This window comes from Papio anubis, chromosome X (assembly GCF_008728515.1).
Source record: "Papio anubis isolate 15944 chromosome X, Panubis1.0, whole genome shotgun sequence".
Lineage (NCBI taxonomy): Eukaryota > Metazoa > Chordata > Mammalia > Primates > Cercopithecidae > Papio > Papio anubis.
In genome coordinates this window covers 24,220,842-24,244,979 of record NC_044996.1, presented here as the reverse complement: position 1 = coordinate 24,244,979, position 24,138 = coordinate 24,220,842, and the positions used below count along the sequence as shown (strand labels likewise).

The following is a 24,138-nucleotide window of genomic DNA, read 5'->3' as shown; positions in this document are numbered from 1 at the left end:
CTCAAGTGATCCACCCACCTCGCCCTCCCGAAGTGCTGGGATTACAGGCGTGAGCCACCATGCCTGGCCAGCGTGTTTTCCAATTCCCTGGTCTGATTTGTTACTTTGGGGCTGTGGTAAAGCATATCTTTACCTAGACAGAGAGGAAGAAAGGGAAATGGAGGTGGCGGGATGAAATGAAGGCTGAGGGGACAAAAGCAACAACTATAAAATGCATGGTAGAGAGAGGAAACCAGTTTGACTAGAGGGAGAGAGGAACATTGCTTGGGAAGCTGGATAAGTGGATCCATGGAACTGTGGAATGTGAGCTTAATATGGAAACTGACTGTGAGTTACTGTAGATTCTTGAGCAAGGGAGGGGTATAACAAGCAGCCCTTTAGGAAGGGCAGTTTGGTCTGGGTATAAGAGTGGGCCTGAGGCAGGAGAATCACTTGAATTCAGGAGGCAGAGGTTGCAGTGAGCTGAGATTGCGCCACTGCACTCCAGCCTGGGCAACGGAGTGAACACTCCATCTCAAAAATAAATGAATAAATAAAACAAGAATGAGTCTGCGAGTGGAGGAGATGGAAGGAGACCAGGTAGGGTAGCTGGAAGTCAGGAGGTGAATCCCAGAGCCACCCCAAAGGAAAGAACTTGATAGACTATGGGGAGATACAGTAGCTGTAGAGACCCCAAGATGTGCAGCGTGTTCTCGCTGTAAGAATGTTAAAAGATATTGCCAGATGCGGTGGCTCATGCCTGCAACCCCAGCACTTTGGGAGGCCAAGGAGGGTGGATCACCTGAGGTCAAGAGTTTGAGACCAGCCTGGCCAACATGGCAAAACCCCATCTCTACTATAAATACAAAAAGTAGCCGGGGCGTGGTGGTGGGCACCTGTAATCCCAGCTACTCGGGAGACTGAGGCAAAAGAATCGCTTGAACCTGGGAGGGGGAGGTTGCAGTAAGCTGAGATTGCGCCACTGCACTCCAGCCTGGGTGACAGAGCGAGACTCCATCTCAAGAAAACAAACACTGACTAGAGACTAATTAAATTCATTAGTGGTTTTTTTAGAAGCTGGGATAATCTATGACTTGGTACCAACAGGATATTAAGTCAGATAACTTTTATTGAAGGGACAGTGTTCTTTATCAAGGTCCCTGCCAGGCCAGTGCGTGTCCTAGAAACTAACGCGAAGCCTCCTTGCTCAGATCTGGAACTTTCCTGGGCAGCAGGGGCCATGGTGTGGTTGCTGCCTGCTTGGCACCGGCTGCTCCTCCCAAATGCGCCCTTCTGCCACTGGCCAATCCCCAGGCCAGCAAAAGCAAAGGACAGTACTTCAGGCACAAGAGCAGTACTCCAGCATCCCTTTCACAGAAGGGAGGGGTGCCCGAAAGGATGAGGTGGGAAGACAGCCTACCAGGGCCTGGCCAGACAGGGAGGGCAGCCTCGGCTCCGGAAGTCATCGAGAGCTCCTGGGGTTCCTCCTTCTCTCTCACCCGCACTGCTAAAACCTCTCCTTAAGACAGAAGGCCGGGCACGGTGGCACACACCTGTAATCCCAGCACTTTGGGAGGCCGAGGCGGGTGGATTGCTTGAGCTCAGGAGTTCGAGACCAGCCTGGGCAACATGGCAAAACCCTGTCTCTACTAAAAAAAAAAAAAAAAAATTAGCCAGGCGTGGTGGCACATGCCTGTAGTCCCAGCTACTCAGGAGGCTGAGGTGGGAGGATTGCTTGAGCCTGGGAGGTGGGTGCCGTGGTGAGCTGAGATCGCGCCACTGCACTTCAGCCTGGGCAACAAGAGTGAGACCTCGTCTCCCCAAAAAAAAAAATTTAAAAAAAAATAATTCCTCTCCTTGAGTCAGAGGAGTCCCAGGACATCGAAGTTACAAGTTATAAGAGACCTGAAAGATCATTGCTTCCATCCCTCTTATTATCCAACTTCAGATACCACAGGAGAGGAAGTGACTTGCTCAAGGTGACACAGCTAGTTGCATTGTGACTCCCAAGTGATTCTTATTCCTCGCCTCCTTCCCTGCTCATTGTCTCCTGGCATCCTCAGAAAAGCCAACCCTTTCCTCTGGCAAGAACACACAGCAGCCAAAGATTCAGGGCTGGCCAATAACAATGAAACCACGGCTGGGCGTGGTGGCTCATGCCTATTATCCCGGCACTCTGGGAGGCCGAGGTGGCCAGGTCACTTGAGGTCAGGAGTTCAAGATCATCCTGGCGAACATGGTGAAACTCTGTCTCTACTAAAAAATACAAAAAAAAAAAAAATTGTCTGGGCGCAGTGACTCATGCCTGTAATCCCAGCACTTTGGGAGGCCGACGCAGGCAGATCACCTGAGGTCAGGAGTTCAAGACCAGCCTGGTCAACATGGTGAAACCCTGTCTCTACTAAAAACACAAAAATTAGGGCCAGGCATGGTGGTGGGCTCCTGTAGTCCCAGCTATTCAGGAGGCTGAAGCAGGAGAATCGCTTGAACTCGTGAGATGGAGGTTGCAGTGAGCCAAAATCGCGCCACTGTACTCCAGCCTGGGCGACAGAGCAAAACTCTGTCTCAAAAAAAAAAAAAAAAAAGGAAGAAGCAGCAGCAGCAGCAGCCACACACATGCAGAGCATGCTGAACCTCCACAGTGCCTTCCCTACCTCCACCTCCGTGCCTGTGATCATACTGTCCCCCAGGCCTGACAGGCCCCTTCTCAACTTCTGCAAGCCCAATGTCCACAAGTCCTTCAAGATCTGAGGCAAATGTCACCTTCTTTTCAAAGCCTTCCTTGCTTCCTCCCCACCTGGCACATTCTCTCCTCTTCCTCATGACACCTTAGCTTGACTTCTTAGACCAAAGCAGGGGGTTATAAACTATGGCTCATGTGCCAAACCCAGCCCTGCGGTCCATTTTTAGATGGCCCATGAGCTAAGAATGGTTTTTACATTTTTTAATGATTGGGAAAAATCAAAAGAAAAATATTTCATGACATATAGTGTTTTTTCATATATGTATTTTTTGTGACTGGGTTTTGCTCTGTCACCCAGGTTGGAGTGCAGTGGCACAATCATGGCTCACTGTAACCTCTGCCTTCCAGGCTCAAGTAATCCTCCTACCTCAGCCTCCCAGGTAGCTGGAACTACATGAGCATACCACCGTGCCCGGCTAACTTTTTGTATTTTTTGTTGAGACAGGGTTTTGCCATGTTGCCCAGGGTGGTCTCAAATTCCTGGGCTCAAGCAATTCTTTGTAGGAAAGGTTTGCTGAGTGCTGGACTAAAGGCTTCAGTGTGAATAAATTCACCAAGTTCATTTGTTTTTTAAAATTTATTTTAGGCCGGGCACAGTGGCTCACTCCTATAATCCCTGTACTTAGGGAGGCCGAGGCAGGTGGATCACTTGAGGTCAGGAGTTTAAGACTAGCCTGGCCAACATGATGAAACTCCATCTCTACTAAAAATACAAAAAAATTATCTGGGCGTGGTGGTGGGCGCCTGTAATCCCAGCTACTCGGGAGGCTGAGGCAGGAGAATCGCTTGAACCTGGGAGGCAGAGGTTGCAGTGAGCCAACATCGTGCCACTGCACTCCAGCCTGGGCAACAAGAGTGAAACTGTGTCTCAAAAAATATATATTTTTTCAAATTTGTATTTATTTCTTTTTCAGAGATGGGTTCTTGCTATATTGCCCAGGCTGGTCTCCAAGTCCTGGCCTCAAGCCATCCTCACACCCCCGCCTCCCAAAGTGCTGGGATTACAGGCCTGAGCCACCACACTTACCCAATCATGTTCATTTCTGAGAAGAATGTCACAGAGCACTTGGGGATGGAGGTGCCTGCAGGGAGGTGTGGGATGCCAAATACAACTCAGCAGATTCTCATCAGAAAGAAGGTCCTGGGCTGGGGTTAGGAGACGTGAGTTCTGCCCATGATGTGACCTCTAGCAGGTCACTTCTGCTTTGTGTGCCTCGGTTACCTCATCTGCACAATGAGGGAGGTGATCTAAGGGCCTGTCTAGCCCTAGGACTTAGACAGGCAGTGATCAACTGCATTGCCAGCTCCCACAGTTCTTAGCAGGCACGGTCCTGATCCTCAGAACAAAAGCTTACAGAAGGGTCCTCTGCCCAGCTGTGGTTTTCCGCTGCCCCCCCCCCCCCCCCCGTGGGCCTCCCTCACTCCACACTCACCTGCCCTGCCCCACCCTTCCCCTCTGCTGACCTTTCTGCCCTCCTCTCAGAATTCCTCTCCTTGCAAAATGAAGATGGCCTCCTCTGAAAGAGCCCTCCCCTCCCTCCAGTCAGGTGGGCTAAAAGCCTCTGCTTTTTTGGGAGGGAGGCAGGGAAAGGACTCTCACCTCTCCCCAGTCTCCCAGGGCCCACAGCAGACAGGCAGTGGAGTAGGAGATAGGGCCAGCTCTCACCGCACCCCTGCTCTGCCAGCGGAAACAGCCCTTCTCTGCCACTTCCTGTCCCAGAGGTTTCAGCAGTTTCCCCTTCTGGGCCTGCTAGCCCTCCCAGCCCCGCCCCTGCCTCACACAGGTCAGGGAGTGCAGAGAGGGGAGGGCCCTGCGTGGTGAGTGGGGAGGATCCCTCACAGGAAGGCCGAGGAGACAGCTGTCTACACAAGGGGACGCCCCAGTGGCAGGTCTACCAGACTACTTTGGGCTAGGAGCAGGTACAGGCGGATGCAGTACCTGGGAGGGAGATTGGGACTCTCCTGCTACCACAAACCCTCTCCACAAACCCTCTCCTGCTACCAGATGAGTAGAAATGACTTTATCACTTTACCTAGCTGTCACCTTGAGGGATGGAGTGAGCCTGATCTTAGAGGATTGGATAAAAAACTGGAATATAAATGCTGAGGTCAATGTCCAGGAGGGACTAGCCCAGGGTGGCTTCGAATGGAGAGACAGGTTTAATGAAGCAAGAGGATGAGAGGTTAGTTCATTGGGGCAGATGACACTGAAATCAATGTCACTTCATAATTTTGCAGGGACCTTGTCCCTAGCACCAATGGACACAGGCAACAATGGAGGGCAAAGTACAATTGTCCCCTGGCATACTTGGGGATTGGTTCCAGGACCACCTGTGAATACCAAAATCCATGCACACCCAAGTCCCGCAGTTGGCCTATGGAGCCCACAAATCCAAAAAGGTGGCCCTCCCTGTACTCAGGTTTCCCTCAATCTTAAATACTTCATTTAAAAAAAAAATCCACATACAGCCAGGTACGGGACCACTGTAATTCCAGCACTTTGGGAGGCCAAGGCAGGTGGATCACCTGAGGTCAGGAGTTCAAGACCAGCCTGGTCAACGTGGTAGTGCGGCCTATAATCCCAAAGTTACTTGGGAGGCTGAGGCAGGAGAATTGTTTGAACCCGGGAGGCGGAGGTTGCAGTGAGCCGAGATTGCGCCATTGCACTCCAGCCTGGGTGACAGAGCAAACCCGTCTCAAAAAAAAAAAAAAAAATCCACATATAAAGTGATCTGTAAAGTGGTTTAAACCCATGTTGTTCAAGGGTCAACTGTATTATATCACATGTGGGTCAAGGGTAGAGGCATTTTCTGGGTGATGGAGCAGGAAACTCTCACATTCCATGGTGGCTGATGACTTGGTGTGGTGACTTACACTCATAAGTACCTCCCAGGTGCTGTTGCAAGGAAGGTGGGGCTCCTAGCCGTAGGGCTGTGTGCCTGTGAGGTTATTGTGCAGGCAGGTGACCCACTCAGTGAGACCCTCCCAAGGCCATGGGTCAGAACAGCTATAAGCAGCCTGAAGCTTTGGACCTCTCTGCCCAGTTGGCAGTCCTCCTGGGGACAGGCCAGAACTACATGATGCTGACTCTAGAAGCCTTGCTGCCTGGTTTGGGGTCCTCGTGGTGAATGGACACAATCACCTTGGCTTCCCCGTGGTCATATTGTTCCCTGAGGTTCAAGCAGCTGTGCAAGAAGCTAAAGGGATTCCTATAAATGATGGTTCTGGATGGGCCTGCAAAAAAAAAAAAAAAAATGGCTGAGAAGGTGATCTTGATAACTCTCTCAGCTCGGAGGCCATATTCTTGTATCTTTGGCCAAGAACCCTGCCCAGCCAGGCCTCCTGGCATGAGACCAGGGGCCAGGCGCGGTGGCTCACACCTGTAATTCCAACACTTTGGGAGGACGAGGTGGGTGAATCACTTGAGGTCAGGAGTTCAAGACCAGCCTGGCCAACATGGAGACACCCCATCTCTACTAAAAATACAAAAATTGATCGGGTGTGGTGGCTCACACCTGTAATCCCAGACTTTGGGAGGCCAAGGTGGGTGGATCACGAGGTCAGGAGTTCGAGACCAGCCTGGTCAATATGGTGAAACTCCATCTCTACTAAAAATACAAAAATTAGCCAGGCGTGGTGGTGCAAACCTGTAGTCCCAGCTACTCAGGAGGCTGAGGCAGAAGAATCACTTGAACCCAGGAGGCAGAGGTTGCAGTGAGCTGAGATCACGCCACTGCACTCTAGCCTGGGTGACAGAGCTAGACTCCGTCTCAAAAAAACAAAAAACAAAACAAAACAAAAAACAAAAATTAGCCAGGCATGGTGGCGGGCGTCTGTAATCCCAGCTACTCGGGAGGCTAAGGCAGGAGAATCGCTTGAAACCCAGAGGCAGAGGTTGCAATGAGCCAAGATCACGCCACTGCACTCCAGCCTGGGCGACAGAGCGAGACTCTATCTCAAAAAAAAAAAAAAAAAAAAGAGAGAGAGAGAGAGAGAGAGAGCAGGGTCCCACTTTTCCCTGTCCCCTCTCACTCTATGTCCCCCCTAGGACAAAGAGGAACCAGTTCCTTCAAGATAAGACCCCGCCGCCCCTGAGGGGAGTGCCTGCTTGTCCACTCCTGCAAGCTGGAGTGAATACGGCTTCACAGCTGGTAGGGAGAACACCAAGGAAACCTTAGAGACAACATCTGGTTGTGCACCTGGGCTTCTGCCAGCCCCTCCCTACATCTGCAGCACAAACTCAGGGCCAGGGTTTGGTTGCAAGCCTGGCTTAAAGCTGGTGGCACGCGTTTGGGTGGAGGGGGTGGAAGCGCTTGAGGTTGGTGCCAGCTCAGGGCGAGTACTTGTGGGGTTGGCAGTGACCTGAGCCGCTGGTGGGCCCAGGGTGGTGGGTGTGGCCACTGTGGCCTCGGGCATGGCCTGCTGGGGGAGGGGCGCAGGGGCGTGGGTGCTCGCGTAAATGTGGGCAAGATTTTCTTTTGCGCTCTCTGATACCACTTCAAGTTGCTCCCCCTGCTTTGGGAAAAGGAGGGTCAAACAGTAAAACTGACAAGGTGACAGGGTGGTGTGCAGGGAAGGTGGCAGGGATGTGTAGTTCTGGGGTGCGGGCTGTGGGATTGCTGTAGCACCAGGCCCTGGATATAAAGTATCTCCTTTTAGTCTTACACTACACCGTCCCTGCAAAGGAGCCAGCCAGTGGCACAGCCGGGGTTTGAACCTAGCTTTATTTCCAACTACTACATGAAATGAACTTTGTTTTCAGTGAAATCTGTTTTGGTAATAATTCTGTTTTAACAGTTTCATTTGAAAAACAGTAGAAGTGAAGCTCAGAGATTAGGTAACATGATCAAGGCCACCACTGCCAGAGAATGGAGGCAGAACTCAAACTGGGGCCGGTGTGACCTTGATCTTGAAGTCCCTGCTTTTCCCTCTGTCCATGCTAGCAACCATCTGCTAAGATCCCTAGCTCAAGTCTGGCTCACAGCTCTCCACTTCCAAGCTTCAGAGCCCCTGTGAGGCCGCTTCAACAGAGGCTTCCCAGGCTTGTGTCCCATGCCCCTCAAGGACTCAATGTCAACCCAAGCTCCATCTAGTAAGTCAATTCTAACTTCCTTGGCCCAGTCTGCACCAAAATGGTGACCATGTGAGCTCTTGTGGTCAGTTGCGGAGACGGAGTATTGTGGAGGGGGAGCCTTCCAGCTCTGATGATGTGGAGGCCGACTCTTCCTATAAGCTCTGCTGTTTCCAGAGAGTTCCTGGCTCCAAACCTGAAGTAGCCACAGCATGGTCCCTGCCCCATAAATATACACTTGCTTTTGGCTTACACATAATGTAAGTCTGAGCTCTTATCTTAGGGTGTTGGTTCACATGTTTATTCAAATATTTATGGAAAGTCAGCCTTGAACACCTCATAGGTGCCAGGCCCAGGGCCAGGGGACTAATCACGGGGCCCACCCTATTCTCTGTGGTAGAGTCTCCTTGTATTGAAGTTCCTAGTAAGCTTGGTAGCCCATCTGCCTAAACAATATTGCTGGGTGCTCCACCCCCTCAAAACATGTTTGTAGGAAATATCTTCAAAATTGAGGCCCAAGGGTTGGGAGAAAATGGGGAGTGAATACTAATGGGTATGGGATTTCTTTTGAGGGTGATGAAAATGTTTTGGGTTTTGTTTTGTTTTGTTTGAGACAGAGTCTCACTCTGTCACCCAGACTGGAGTGCAGTAGCGCGATCTCAGCTCACAGTAACCTCTGCCTCCTGGGTTCAAGTTATTCTCAGCCCCCCGAGTAGCTGAGACTACGGGTGTGTGCCACCACACCGGGCTCATTTTTGTATTTTTATTAGAGATGGGGTTTCACCATGTTGGCCAGGCTGGTCTCAAACTCCTAGCCTCAAGTGATCTGCCTGCCTTAGCCTCCCAAAGAAATGAGATGACAGGCATCAGCCACCATGCCCTGCCTGGGGGTGACGAAAATGTTCTAAAATGGATTCTGGTGATGGATGTACAACTCTGTGAATAGATTAAAAAGTACTGAAGTGTACGCTTTAAGAGGGTGAATTTTATGGTATTTGAACTATATCTAATAAAGCAGTTGTCTTTTTTTTTTTAAACTGAGGCCCAGAGAGGGGCAGCGGCCCACTGAAGGCCACGCATAAGCTAAGGTCTTCTGGTTGACGGCTCCAAGGCTGTTTCCTCCTCCCGGCCTCCCTATAATCCTAGCAAGGGTAAGTACAGGGTCACGGAGTATGCATGGCAGGTCCAACCTTATGCAAGCTGCTTTCCTCGGGGTAAGCAGTGGAAAACACTTCCAATCAAGGACTTTAATTTCAGGTCTGCCATTAATGTGGCCAAGTCCCTGCCCCTCTCTGGATCCCAGTTTCCCCATCTGTAAAGTGAAGTGGGCGAGTTTGGTAATGTGTTGCTAAGCTCGGCCAGTTCTGAACCTCTGAGGTTCAGTACTGCAAGGGGCCAGGTATGGTGGCTTGCGCCTGTAATCCTAGCACTTTGGGAGGCTGAGGTGGGAGGACGGCTTGACGCCAGGGGTTTGAGACAAGCCTGGACAACATGATGGCTCGTCTCTATAAAAAAGCCAGGTCAGGTGGCTCACACCTCTAATCCCAGCACTTTGGGAGGCTGAGGTGGGCAGATCACCTGGTCGGGATTCGAAGAGACCAGCCTGACCAACATGGAGAAACCCTGTCTTTAAAATGCAAAATTAGCTGGGCATGGTGGGCATGCCTGTAATCCCAACTACTTGGGAGGCTGAGGCAGGAGAATCTTGAACCCGGGGAGGCGAAAAGGTTACCGCCAGTAAGCCGAGATCATGCCACTGCCTCCAGCCTGGGTGACAGTGTTTGAGACTCCATCTCAAAAAAAAAAGAAAAAGAGAAAAAAAAAGTAGAGCACTATAAGGCAGGAGGAATAGAATGGAGTGTCAGATTTGTGGCTCTCCTTTGGTTGCTGCAGGAGGCCTTTGACACAATTAAGTGTTCGAATCGATGCTCCTCACTGATAGTGATGGTGAAGATTTCCCCCTGAGAGTCAAATTCTCTCAGACAATCCTGCTGACTGTCTCCATGAGGGGCAGCTCAGTTCTGATTTCGCCTCAGCAGTGCTAGGTGGTAGAACAACCCATAATAGAGACCCATTGATCGTGTCCTTTGGAGATGTCAGGAACCAGGTTCTTGGCCTGGCGCCCAGGCCAGCAGCCCCACCTTGCACTGAGCTTGCCTTCGTGGTGGAGGGAGTGATCCTTGATGGCCACCAGCCTAGCCCCCGCTGGACAGGATGTTTCCACATCGAGCCCCACTTCCTGCAGCTAGGCCTGGGCTCCGGTTTCCCCCCTCTCCTGCCATCTAGTCGCCTACCCTCTGCCCCCTCCCCTTGCAGGGTGTTTACAGGCTGCCTTATCAGCCTGGGGGATCTGGGCCTCACCCAGCCGGCTGCCCCCGCCCTGCCTGGCCCAGACAGCCTGCCCAGGGCCCTACCTGCTCTTTCGTCACTACAGGCTCCCGCAGCCCGGAGCCCCCCTGAGCCACAGGCAGGCAGGGGGTGTGGACGAAGGATTGCTGCCTGGCACAGGCCCGCAGTGCCTGGGGCCCTGCCTGCCAGAGCTAAACCTGAATATTCATAGTGCTTTATGCAGCTTGCTCAAGCTGGAGAGGGCATGCGTTCTTTTTAAATTGTACCTTCTCTATCTGCAGGCTATGGAGACAGGAATGAGACGCTGGTGCTGCTAAGGAAGCTAACTTTGACCTGGAGTGTCTCCACAGCTCTTCTGTCTTTAGCCACCCAGAGATGATGGAGGGTAGCTCTAGGCTGGAAGGTACTGCGAGTCCAGGCAGATATATTTGTTTCTTACTGGAGAGCACTGTAAACACTCTAAGCTAAAGGTAAGGCTGAATGAGGGGCTGCAGGCTGGCTGTGATGGAGGAGATGAGGCTGGCAAGTCCTTGGGCACAATCTTGGCCAATCCACACCCAGGCTTCTGAGCCTCATGGGTCCCAAGCTGTCTGAGTCCAACCCATCCTGGGATCTGTGCACCCACCCAAAGGCTAGGATGAGGCCAGAGCTAACCACTGAGCGAGCCAAAAACATTATCTCCCAGGACAGAAGGGCCTAGATTTTTCCATCGAATGTGTTTGACTCACAAAGGGAGACAGGGATGGAGACCACAAGCAAATGAAGATGCTGAGGGTGACAGATTTCCCTTACAGCACTTGAGGCTAAATTTCTGAAAGTTCAACCTCTGACCCACCTGTAGGCAGGTCCTACAGAGACAGGGCCTGCATGCCAAAGCTGACCAAGCCCCAGACTAGGCGTCAAAGCCACAGTCCGGATCGGGCTCATTTTCCAGGGGCCTCCATTTTGTTCACTGATAAATCACTTAAAATGTACTCGAGGCAGTAGATTGCAACATTCACATTTAAGATCAAAAGTCATACTTCCAAGAAATTTTAAAAGACTATGTCCTTCTAGGTTTCTAGAATACAGTTTTCAGTAGTTTGGGAGCACTTGGGTAGGAAAGTTTGGAAAAACTCTGCTAAGTCAATTTTGCCATTAATGGGCTATGTAACCACAGGCATGCCACGTCACAGGGCTCTCGCAGCCTCGGGCCTCCCTCCCTAGAGATTTCATGCTATCCAGAGCTCCACGCAGGCTTACTGACCATAGTGGCCATCGGGGCTCCACATTTCTTCCCTCTATCAAAACTTTCAGGCCAGCCGGGTGCAGGGGCTCACGCCTGTAATCCCAGCCTGTAATCCCAACATTTTGGGAGGCCAAAGCGGGTGGATCGCCTGAAGTAAGGAGTTCGAGACCAGCCTGGCTAACATTGCGAAATGCTGTCTCTACTAAAAATACAAAAATTATCTGGGTGTGGTGGCGGGAGCCTGTAATCCCAGCTACTCGGGAGGCTAAGGTGAGAGAATTGCTTGAACCCAGGAGGTGGAGGTTGCAGTGAGCCGAGATCACGCCACTGCACTCTAGCCTGGGTGACAAAAGCGATACTCCGTCTCAAAAAACAAACAAACCAAAAAAACAAAAAGCTTTCAGGCCACCATCTCATCTTCCCTAGAACAAGTTTGTCTACCACTCAGAAAAAAATCATAAACCATTTAGTGTTAATGTGTTAATAGCTGATATTGTGTTAAGTGTCATCTCTCTCATATATATATATATATAGACAGAGTCTCACTCTGTTGCCCAGGCTGGAGTGCAGCAGTACTATCTGGGCTCACTGCAACCTCCACCTCCCAGGTTCAGGCGATTCTTATGTCTCAGTCTCCCAAGTATCTGGGATTACAGGCGCGCATCACCATGCCCTGCTAATTTTGTGTTTTTACTAGAGACGGGGTTTTGCCATGTTGGCCAGGCTGGCCTCTAACTCCTGGCCTCAAGTGATCCACCAGCCTTGGCCTCCCAGAGTGCTAGGATTACAGTCATGAGCCACCGCCTGGCTCTTAAAACATTTTCATTTAAGGAGACCATCTGGAACTAACATGTTTGAGCCTGAGAAGGGGCTCCAGGGCAAGTGGTCACCTGGTGGGGCCAACCAGCAGGTGAGCAATAGGGTGTTTCTCGGTGGTTCTACCTCCCGTCATCCCAGTAGCCATGGAGTGAGCTGGTCTTCACCATCTATACCCCATACCTGTGGGTTCTGTTAGGAAGCTATATGGAGTGAATGTGAAAATCCTTTGGAAAGCTAAAAACTAGGCCTGGTGCGGCAGAAAGCCCACTTGACTGGGAGTGAGGAAGATCAAGTTCCAGTCTTGGCCCAGCCTCTGCCTAGCTCCTCCCTCAGCTTCTGAGCTGGCGCCAACTCCTACTCCAGGACACACATTGACATCGATGGCTGTGACCACACCAGCCGGACTCGGCAGAGCCTTATGGTCCAAACTCATCTGCTCAGTTAGTTTCCAAAGGTCCTTCACAGTCTGACCCCACCCTACCTACTCTGGCTTGTTTCCCATGATTTCCCAACTTAAGCCTGGGCTTGAAGCCCAGTGGTCTCCTCATGGTCCCCTGAGGGAACATTCCAGGCTCATTCACGGAGTTTCTCAGGCCTGCCATGCCTTTGCTTGCTCCTTTTTGGCTAATCAAATAGTGCCTATCCAGCAAGGTCCCAATCACGTCCCCCAACCTACAGAGCTGGTTATACCCTCATAATTATGGTCTGCACCCATGGAACCCCCTTCTCTGAACCCCCATGACCCTTAAATTCTACCACAAGATTTATTAATCCCACAGGGTCTTGAATTGCCCTTTAATTATTTCATGGGTATCTCTTGTTTCCCCAACAGGTAGTAAAATCCATGGGATCAAAGCCCATTTCATCTTCTGACTAATACAGGTGTGGGTATTCATTAATGAAGTCCACGTAAATTCTCAACAAGAGTGAGATCCCTAGAAATGAGACCACAGGTCCTGATAGATCTTCGGGCTACAGACTAGGGGTAAGGTAGCTGTAGAGTTGGGCAAATGACTCCAAGGCTCTAATGTTACTTTTACTCTCTTGCTCCAGGCCTCTGTTAGGGGCAAGATTTATTAGCTAGAGTCATTTATTCCAAGTGGCACTGAGAAGGCAGTTGATGATCAGGTCATCACCAAAGCATTCTCTCTTTGTACAGAACCACAGTGTTTCCACCCTGGGGTTACTGGTTGATCACTGAACCCTCAGGAAAGACTTCATTCTGGATCAGGTCTGAGAAGTAAAGTGATTCAAGAGAACATGAGGAAAACATTTTATTTAAAGAAGCCTTTTGTTTTCTGGACAGACGAGGCTGAACAAGAATATGATTGGCATCTATAAAATGATGTATGAGGCAGATAGTCATGGATTTATTCACCAAAAATTGGTAATAAATGAAGAGCAAATAACAAATAAGTAGTCCTATTTTACAAATGCATAATAAAGTTAAGAAACTTTTTAGGCTAAGAATATCAATTAAAAGATAAGCATCATCTAAAATAATGGTAACATAAGAGACAAACATGATTATAAAATAAGATATAAAAAACAAGCCGGGCTCGGTAGCTCACACCTGTAATCCTAGCACTTTGGGAGGCCGAGGCGGGTGGATCACCTGAGGTGGGGAGTTCCAGACCAGCCTGACCAACATGGAGAAATCCCGTCTCTACTAAAAATATAGAATTAGCCGGGTGTGGTGGCACATGCCTGTAATCCCAGGTACTCGGGAGGCTGAGGCAGGAAAATTGCTTGAACCTGGGAGGCGGAGGTTGCAGTGAGCCAAGATTGCGCCATTGCACTCCAGCCTGGGCAACAAGAGTGAAACTCCATGTCAAAAAACAAACAAACAAACAAAAACAATGCCAGACTGGGCAGAGTGACTCATGTCGGTAATCCCAGCACTTTGGGAGGCCAAGGCGGGTGGATCATTTGAGGTCAGGAGTTTGAGACCAGCCTGGCCAACATGGTGAAACCCCGTCTCTACTAAAAATATATTTTTTTAAAAAATGTATCTGGGTGTGGTGGTACATGCCTGCAATCCCAGCTACTTGGGAGGCTGAGGCAGGAGAATTGCTTGAACCCAGGAGACAGCGGTTGCAGTGAACTGAGATCGCACCACTGGCACTCCAGCATGGGTGACAGAGTGGGACTCAATCTCAAAATAAAATAAAATAAAATAAAACACCAAACATATTTGTTACAACAAAAATTACCGCAAGTGGGATAAATGCAAATATTAAAAGAAAATGTTATGGACAAGTCAACCCTAAAAATCATATGAAATCGCAAAAGACTTAAACTAGCCAAAAACAACTTCAAAAAAGAGCAAAGTTGAAAGGCTAATACTACCTGATTTCAAGAATGATTATAAAGCTACAGTAATCAAAACCGTTGGCATTAATGTAAAGAGAAACAAGTAGACCAATCAATGGAATTGAATACAGAGTGCAGAAATGGGCCAACATATAGACAATGGTAGTAGACTGATGATAGCTTTTTCAACAAATAGTGCTAGAATAATTAGATATTCATATGCATAAAGAAAAAAAAGGCTGGGTGCAGTGGCTCACACCTGTAATCCTAGCACTTTGGGAGACCGAGTTGGGAGGATAGCTTGAGGCCAGGAGTTCAAGATCAGCCTGGGCTACATAGTGAGAACCTACATCTACAAAAAAAAAAATTTAAATTAGCCGGGCATAGTGGCACACTCCTGTGGTCCCAGCTACTTGGAAGGCTAAGGTGGTAGGATCACTTGAGCCCAGGAAGTCAAGGCTGTAATGAACCATAATCACATCACTGCACTCCAGCCTGGGCAACAGAGCAAGACCAAGATAAAGAAAGAAAGAAGAAAGCAAAAGAGAGAGAGAGAGAGAAAGAAAGAAAGAGAAGGAAAGAAAGAAAGAAAGAAAGAAAGAAAGAAAGAAAGAAAGAAAGAAAGAGAGAGAAAGAAAGGAAGAAAGGAAGAAAGGAAGAAAGAAAGAAAGAAAGAAAGAAAGAAAGAAAGAAAGAAAGAAAGAAAGAAAGAAAGAAAGAAAGAAAGAAAGAAAGAAAGAAAGAAGAGGAAAGAAAGGAAGGAAGGAAGGAAGGAAGGAAGAGGAGGGAGGGAGGGAGGGAAGGAAGGAGGGAGGGAGAAAACAGAAAAATTAACTCAGCAGATCATAGACTAAAATGTAAAGACTAATATTATAAAATCTGTAAGAGAAAATATGAGACCAAATATTTGTGAACTAAGGCTAGGGGAAGAGTTCTTAGCTACAGCACCAAAACTATGATCCATAAAAAGAAAAATTGAAAAGTTGCACTTTCATCAAAATTAAAAATGTTTGCTGAAGTCAAAAGACACTGAGAAGGGGATTAAAAGAAGCCACAGACTATGAGAAAGTATTTGCAAAGCATGTATCTGATGCAAGTCTTGTATCCAAAAAATATAAAGAACTCTCACAACTCAACTACAAGACAACAAACAATTCAGTTTAAAAATGGGCAAAAGATTTGAACAGATACCTCAACAAAGAAGACATAAGGACAGCAACTATATGAAAAGATGTTCAACATCATCAGTCATCAGAGAAATACAAATTAAAATCACAATGAGATACCACTGCACACCTATTAGAATGGCTAATTAGAAGTGGTCACCTAATGAGACAGGTGTTTTCTGTGCATAGATGCTCACAGAATTAGCGGAGCTGAAATAGCCTCTGTTATCCTCAGGGGGCATTATAGGAAAAAGATTAGCTCCTCATTCTATGTCTAAGTACCTCCTTGTTATCGGGTCATCAGGAATTTCGGGAGGTTAAGAATAATTGCCACCATCCCATCCCCCAAAGTCTAGCAGTTCTAACTGAGGGGTGGGGACCAAGGGACTGGAGTGGAGTGCTTTACTCAGGGGTGGTCCAGTTTATCCTAGGCTGCCTGTCCCTGCGGGTGGTCACAGGCTCCTCAAGCAAACACAATCCAGTCAATAGCAAATGGAACCTCCAAGTTACTCTCTGGGAGGCCTCTGGAAGGGGAATGGCCCCTAGTCCCCTGGGAGCTCTTCTGGGCAAAGGCAGTGCCCCAGCCTCAACTCAAGGCCTCTGGGCATTGGCCCAGAATGGACCCATCATCTATTCTAGTGAAGGGTGAGAGTGAGTGGTAGTCAGCCAGTTGGCTCCCAGAATTTTACACTCAGTAGGGTAATAACAACAATCTGATGATTGCTAAACAGTTCCCAGGAGTACAACATTAGGCCTTCTCTCAAAGAAACTAACTTACTCTTATTTCTGCAATGAATGATGCTCAAAATGAAAATGGTGAAGGACTAAAGAAGGCCATGTTAATACAAATATTAACGATTTGAGTTTTGCTCACTACAGCACTGCCTGCCTTTCAGTATATTACAAACACGCACACACACACACACACACACCCCTTCTATTACATCCTCCTCCCATCCTGTGCAATGGCCGAGTTAACAAAAAGCAGAAAAACCTGGAAAATCTCCCTCTTAGTTTCAGAAATGGGTGTGGCATGCCCTGCCAGCATTGCCAAAGAAGTGGTTGGTCCCTAGAGGCTGGCGAACTCAAGGGTGTGTGAAGGGGAAATGGTGACAATAATAATAACTGTTACAGGAATAATAATAACAGCAGTGAACACTTACTGGGTGGGTACTACATGCCAGGCACTCTGCTGAGTGCTTTATATGCATCGTCTCATTTAAGCTTCACTCCAACCCTGTGAGGTGGGTGCTGACTCCCAGAGTGGTTAAGTAACTAGCTCAATCGCAAACAGTCACACAGCCAGTAAGTTTGGCATATAAATGTAGAGAGCCTGTGCTCTTCCTCCTCTAGACAATAACGTGTATTGGGAAGGATATTGGGTCACACTGGAAGAGGAAAGGAAGCTTCAGGAGAGTCAGGTGTTCTGAGAGGCAGGAAGTGCCCACACTGGGCCAAGAAAATAACCCATCAAGAAGGTGGCAACTTGGTTGGGCGCGGTGGCTCATGCCTGTAATCCCAGCACTTTGGGAGGCCAAGACAGTGAATCACCTGAGGTCAGGTGCTCGAGACCAGGCTGGCCAACATGGTGAAATCCCGTCTCTACTAAAAAATACCAAAAAAAGAGGCCGGGCGCGGTGGCTCACGCCTGTAATCCCAGCACTTTGGGAGGCCGAGATGGGCGGATCACGAGGTCAGGAGATCGAGACCATCCTGACTAACACGGTGAAACCCCGTCTCTACTAAAATTACAAAAATTAGCCGGGCGCGGTGGCGGGCGCCTGTAGTCCCAGCTACACGGGAGGCTGAGGCAGGAGAATGGCGTGAACCCGGGAGGTGGAGCTTGCAGTGAGTGGAGATTGCGCCACTGCACTCCAGCCTGGGCGACAGAGCGAGACTCCGTCTCAAAAAAAACAAAAACAAAAACAAAAACAAAAAATACCAAAAAAAAAAAAAATTAGCTGGGCATGGTGGTGGGCGCCTGTAATCCCAGCTACTTGGGAGGCTGAGGCAGGAGAACTGCTTGAACCTGGGAGGTGGAGGTTGCAGTAAGCCGAGATCACGCCACTGCACTCCAGCCTGGGCGACAGAGTGAGATTCTGTCTCAAAATAAAAAAATAAAAAAAAGAAGGTGGCAACTCAAGGAAAAGCTTGCTCAGCCTAGACAAACTACTTAGCTTGCTTCTTGTTAGCCTCTCTGAGAAATGTTCTGGCACTTTCCCTTGCAGACCTTCCTGCATAAAACACCCTTCCCTGCTCTCTGACCCTCCTCCTTACCCTGGAAGCAGGCTGGGGTCTCTTTGCTGAGAAACTCACCTTAGGGCATGATTTCCCAACCAAGAAGTCAGGGCCCTCTGGTATGTCCCTTTGGTGCTGAAATGTGCTGGGGAGGGGGCAGGGCAGTGAGAGAGGGAAAATGATGAGTGTGTGCATGTGGCAGGGGGATGTCTGGGAGTTTTTTATCCAATTAAACCCAACAACGGTCAAGCTTCCTCCATGTCCAGCCTTAGGAGACACAGAATCAGTGGAAGCAATATATGGCTAGTGTTTAGTGGTCTGGGCAGAAACACACGAAACTCTACATTCTTCATTTCCCAGATGGTGGAGTGGGGAACAATTATGAAAATCTCTCTCCTCCACCTGAAGCTCTGGGCTTCCAGAGAAATCCCAAAACCCTAGGGAAAGGTGGGATCCAGCCAGCCTGCAACTGCCATGAGCACGTGTGGCATGTCAGTTTTCCTGTCATTTAAGTGCTCTACGTCTCCCCTGCCGTCTCTCCCCCTCCCCAGGAGCCTGTGTGTGTGTGTGTGTGTGTGTGTGTGTGTGTGTGTCTGGTGAGGGAGGGGTTTCAAATGAAATCCCCTCAGCTTGGGTGGCAGGCTGGCCAGCCAGTTTGTATCTCCCGGAGTGGAGACAGGGGTTTGCACCGAGCCACCCACACTCGCTGACCTGGTCTTTTATGTGACACGCACTTGCCAAACAATCATCCAGGCTTCGAAGGTCAGTTCGTGGCCAGGGAATAGAGAGAAAGGCGTCTTTTCTTCCTTTTCTGCTGAGCCAAATCTCCCCCTTGCTTCCCCCCACCCCCCTTCAAGGTCTAGCCTAGGCCCGCATCCCTCACAAAGCCTTCCCTCCCTCCTCCAGCTGCTGCTGACCTCCAGTCCCGGCTGCGCTGGCCTCTGCTCCAACAAGCACAATTAGCACCTGACCAGCCACTGGCCCGGCTGCTTGTCCTCGCCTCTGATTGTTTCACTGTCTTAGTCATCTCTTCCCCAGCGCCTCCTCCTCTCAACTCCCCCACGGCACCTAGCATCGGTTGGGCACACAGTAGGTGTTAATAAATGTCTGTTGAATTGAAACTCAGCAGTCCCTATGAGGTCAGAACCCTCATAAGCACCCCGACCAGCAGTTTCTTGGCAACCAGCACTGGGGCCCGAGCTACAGGGCATTAGCAGTGAGGCTGCTATTACAGGACACACGAGGCTCAGCAGCCAGAGATTTGCAGGCAGGTTGGTGTTGATGAGAAAAGCCCCTGACCCTAGGAAAGCACCTATGGGATTGTAGGTACCTTGCAGGAGTTTCCTTTCTCCCCTGCAGAAGTAGTTTTCAGTCTGAGAACCACAAAGAGAATAAATTGGAAGAGAAGCCAGAAACCTCTTTGCAGCTTAGAAATCCAGGAGAGATGCCAAGCCCGGGTTGGGGTCAGGCCCTACCCTGAGGACAGAAGGCTGCCCAGGGCCTTTCCCAGCTCAGTGGGGGATCCTGGGGAGACAGGGGGCGTGGCAAACATGAGCCCTTCCACTGTAGGGGGCTATAGGGATGTATGGTGGTGTCCCTAAGAAATGCCATCCTGCCCTGGAACCCAACAAATGACATCCTGCAAGATTGCCATCTGTAGCTCATGCAGAAACCAGTGTCCTAGCCAGGCACGATGGTTCACACCTGTAATCCCAGCACTTTGGGAGGCCAAAGCGGGCGGATCACCTGAGGTCGGGAGTTCAAGACCAGCCTGGTCAACATGGTGAAACCCCATCTCTACTAAAATATACAAAAATTAGCTGGGGAAGGTTGTGGGCACCTGTAATCCTAGCTACTCAGAAGGCTAAGGCAGGGAGAATTGCTTGGGCCTGGGAGGCAGAGGTTACAGTGAGCCGAGATCGCGCCACTGCACTCCAGTCTGGGCGACAGAGCGAGACTCCATCTCAAAAAAAAAAAAAAGAAAAGAAAAGAAGAGAAGCCAGTGTCCCTTTCCCTCGAATTCACCCAAATCCTAGGCAAGACTCTGTGTGTGTGGAGGGTGGGGGGTGCATCGAGACCAGAATCTGGCCAAGGTCTTCAGGCAAAGGGAAGCCCCCAAGTCTAGGGTGCTTGATCCCCCACACTGGCTCAGGGATTTGATCCCGGCTTCCGATTACAATTATTTATATAGACGATGTATCCTCTCTCCCTGGCCCCCTCCCATACCCCTGCTCCGACTCCAGCCCACACGAAAAGGTACACGCAATCCCGGAAGGCAGGTGGTGTCTTCCTCACGTCCATGTTTTCCTCACTGCCACTTCGTTGGGGCCTGGTACTAGGACTGGCTCTGAGCGAGTGTTTGCCGAATTGAATCTGAGTTTTAGGCGCTGCATTAGGCAATATCGTAAGGGCAGCTAGCACTTACTGTGTGCCATGTGCTATTCTAATAAGCATCTTATATGTATTCATTCATGTATTTGATCCTCACCAAAGTGTTATAAGGTAGGTCTCATGTGACAGATAAGGAAATTGGGGCATACAATTGACTGGGATAACATAGCTAGTAAATAACAACGCTGGGATTTCAACCTAGACAGTCAGGCTTTAAGAACTGGAGGTAGCTGGGCTCGGTGGCTCACGCCTGTAATCCAGCACTTTGGGAGGCGGAGGCAGGTGGATCACCTGAGGTCAGGAGTTTGAGACCAGCCTGACCAACATGGAGAAACCCCGTCTCTACTAAAAATACAAAATTAGCCGGGCATGGTGGCACATGCCTGTAATCCCAGCTACTTGGGAGGCTGAGGCAGGAGAATCGCTTGAACCCGGGAGGTGGAGGTTGCGGCGGGCCGAGATCATGTCATTGCACTCCAGCCTGGGCAACAAGAGCGAGAAACTCCATCAAAAAAAAAAAAAAAAAAGAACTGCAGTTAAGGAGTTCAAGATTACAGTGAGCTGTGACTATGCCACTGCACTCCAGCCTGGGTGACAAAGTGAGACCCTGAATTAAAAAAAAGAAAAAAGAAAATACTAAACATAAACAAAAACTGGATGTAAGATGAGAAAATTGCGGGGGTAGGGGATATTGAAAGGATGAAGGCCAAGCTTAAGAGCAGAAGAGCAGAGGTTTCCCAGGAAAGCAAATTCCTCAGCCTGTGTCTAGCTGGGTCTCTGTGACACAGGGCCTGATTTTTGCAGGATGAGGGGCATTTTGGACATGCTATCCATCAGGCCCCTAGAGACAGACCACAGCACCCTCCTTTTTAGATCCCAGTATACGCCAGAGAAGACAGAAGCCACTGTGTCACCACTTAGCACTAGGTGAGGGAGAGTGGATTTTGGGCCCCTAGGTTGTCCAGGGGTGGGCGCCAGTTCCTGAGCAACCACCGAGCAAACAGTGCAGCAGAGGGAGGAATGCCAGACATAGTTGCAAACAAGCCACTCCTTCGGCTCACAGCAAGAGGCTGGGTGAGGGTGGTAGTATGGAGCCTGCTTCATGGTTCCCCCCCCCCACCAGCCCCCAACAAGAGATCCCAGGCTCTGAATCCAGCCCCAGAAACAACCACATGCAAGGTAGCCTCTTCCTCACACCGGCTGGCTGGGATAGGAAGTCCTCCCTGATAATCTTCACTGAACTCCAAAGAGCTCCCCCTAAGCTGCTCCTGTACTGGATGCACTGAGTCTGAATTAATGGTCAAGAAAGCACTTTATAACCAGGAAAACCCAGTGTAACTAACTGCAAGGAAGGACTGGCATTCTTGCCGGGCATACGTGTTCCCCGGGCATTTTCAGTGCCAAAGTCTCCACAAAGGGAAGAGCTAGAACTGTTCCCTTCACCCACCTCCAACCTGGCACTCGGGCCAGGGGTCAGCTCGCAGGGGGTGAGTCCCCAATGGGCGTGCCCACCAGCTGTTGGGGTTGAGCAGTGGTGGTTCAGGCCCTGGGGTGGTGACCTCACTTCCGCTCCTACCTCCCCACCTCCCCAGCACTCCTCCCATTTGAGGCCCCACTAGGCCAAAATCGAGAAGTCCAAGGTTAACTGTTCCTTCCCACTTTAAGAGCTAATTAAAATAATTAGCCACAATGAACTGTCAAATATTAACCCGGAGAGGCTGCAGGACCAGACAGGCCTCTCTATCACAGGCCGAGGGATGAGGGGCAGGAATCAAATGGCCATCAAATCCCTCAGCTGGGGTATGGTGGGGGGCGGGGGCGGCCCAGGAGGACCTCACTGAGCCGAGGTGCCAAGGGTTCAGGAGGTGACTCTGGTCAGGAAGGTGATGTCCAGGCATACGGTGGTGAGAAAAAGGCGTTAGGGTTAGGGTGCGGTGGACGAACCAGGAATTCATAAAGTGGTCACCGCCTCAGCAGTCCCTCAAGCCTCCAAAGCAAGGCGCTGGCGTGAGGGGACCCCGCGCGGTGCGGCTGCTGAGTCCCCTAGGCGGCGGCCCGGGAGGGAACGGGGAGGCGGGAGAGCCGGGGAGAGCGGGAACGCGGGAGCGGGAAGGCTGGCGGCTGGCTCACACGGAAACTCCGGCCCCTGCCAAGAGGTCTCTATTTTGGCGATCCAGTTCTCCAAGTCATAGGTCTGCGTGCGCGTGTAAGCGTGTGACCCTAAAGCCCTGGCCCCAGAAGCCCCGGGGGCAGTCGGATCAATCTAGCAGCTCCGCCACAGTCCGCCCCACCTCCTCTGCCCTCGGGCGCCCAGCTTCTGGGGGCCCCGCTGTCACGATCGGCCCCGTCACGGAACCCGAGCTGCTGGGGGCGAGGGAAAACAGGGGCCCCTACCCCGACTCCCCGACTCGGGGAATCCATTCCATTTCCATCCCGGGATCGAGAGCCCGGGTTCTCCAGCACACGCGCGGCGGGGCGACGCCAGGGCGGCTCGCGACACGCCGCGACTCTCCCGCCCTTCCCCGGGCCCCCAGCCCCACGCCGGGGCCCCAGCGCTCTCGATTCCGCCCTCAGGCAAACTTTTCCAGGTCCCCGAAGGCTCGAAGAACCGGCGCCATCGACGTACCTGAGGCCGAGTGGCTCACGGGCCCAGCTTGGTCGCCGGGCCGGGGTCTGTCTCCGTGGTCCCCTCCCCGCTCTGGGGGCCGAGACGCGGGTCCCCAGCCCCGCCAGCCCGTCCTCTCCCCTCGGAGGCCGGGCGAGTGGCGCCGGGAGCTCGGCGCCGGCGAAAGGAGAAGTGGAAGTTGAGCGCGGCGCCCGGTCAGTCCCCGCGGCCGCCGGGGCCGCCGTCCCCCGCCCTCCCTCCCCGCCCGCCCTTCCTCCCCGCCCGCCTGCCCCCGCCACCCCGCGCCCGTGACTCACCTCGGCGCCGGGGCAGGCTGGTCCCGGCGGGCGAGGCGCAGGGCTCTCCCACACGTCGCGCCGCCAATGGCAAGTTGGAGGGAGAGATGCAAATACCAGGTGAGACGGCGGCGCCCCTGATAAAACGGGGCGGGGGGCGGGGTGGAGCGCGCGGGTAGCGGGGCGGACGCCGGGGAGGGCCTGGCCAAGACAGGGGGCGGCAGGGGCACCCGGGGAGGGGGCGCGAGCCGGCGCAGACCTGCACCGAAACGAGCGAGCGAAAGGGGAAATTGCACTAGAGACACACACGTCCCCGCAGGCGGCGGCTGGGGCGGGCGCGAAGGAGGCAGGGCGGGAGGGAGGGAAGAGCCGGAGGGAGGGACCGACGGGAGGGACCGCGGGCGGGCGGGGTGGGGGAGGGAACGAGGGAGGGACGAGGCATCTCGGTGGAAACAGCGCCCCTCCGCCCCGGCCCGCCCGCCGCGGTCGCCAGCACGGCAGGGGGAGCCGTGCCAGGGGCCCGCGCGGCCTCTCCTTCCCCTCGCGGCTCGCTCGCGCCCGGGGGACCACGAGGCAGGGCGCCCGCAGAGCCCGCGTCGTGCCCCGCGGCCCGGGCGGGCACCCCCTACTCTGCTTCTTGCCAGCGGGCCCCGGGGCTCTCTGCTCGTTCGGCACCCTTCCCGGTGCGAAGCCCCCACACAACGCCCCGCAGAGAAATCCCTTCCCCGCGGACTCAGGAAGGTTTCGTCCAGCCCCCTCGGCCGGTGCAAGTGGAGACTTGCTTGACGCCTTTGGGCCAAGCCCTGCGCTCCACATTATTGAGCTCCTGGGGTGTGCGGGCCCCAGAGGGAGGGCGGGCCGTGCGGCGGGTGAGGCCGCGAGATGCCCAGAGGATACAATTTTGCAACGATATGCCCGACTCCGCAGAATCCGGGGCGGA

The 24,138-nt window shown here is 51.6% G+C and overlaps 1 protein-coding gene across 3 annotated transcripts in view; it reads right to left on the bottom strand.

Moving 5' to 3' along the window:
* ELF4 (E74 like ETS transcription factor 4) overlaps positions 1-23,484 on the bottom strand; it is a 45,984-nt gene extending 22,500 nt beyond the window's left edge. The window contains exon 1 of one of the 3 annotated variants that reach the window (XM_003918262.5): positions 23,220-23,484. The gene's annotated coding sequence lies outside the window, so the exon portion shown is untranslated. Of the gene's footprint in view, positions 1-22,923; positions 23,125-23,219 lie in introns of those variants that run through there. The other 2 variants (XM_009198236.2, XM_003918263.4) reach the window with 2 other exon arrangements.
* Positions 23,485-24,138: the final 654 nt, after the last annotated feature.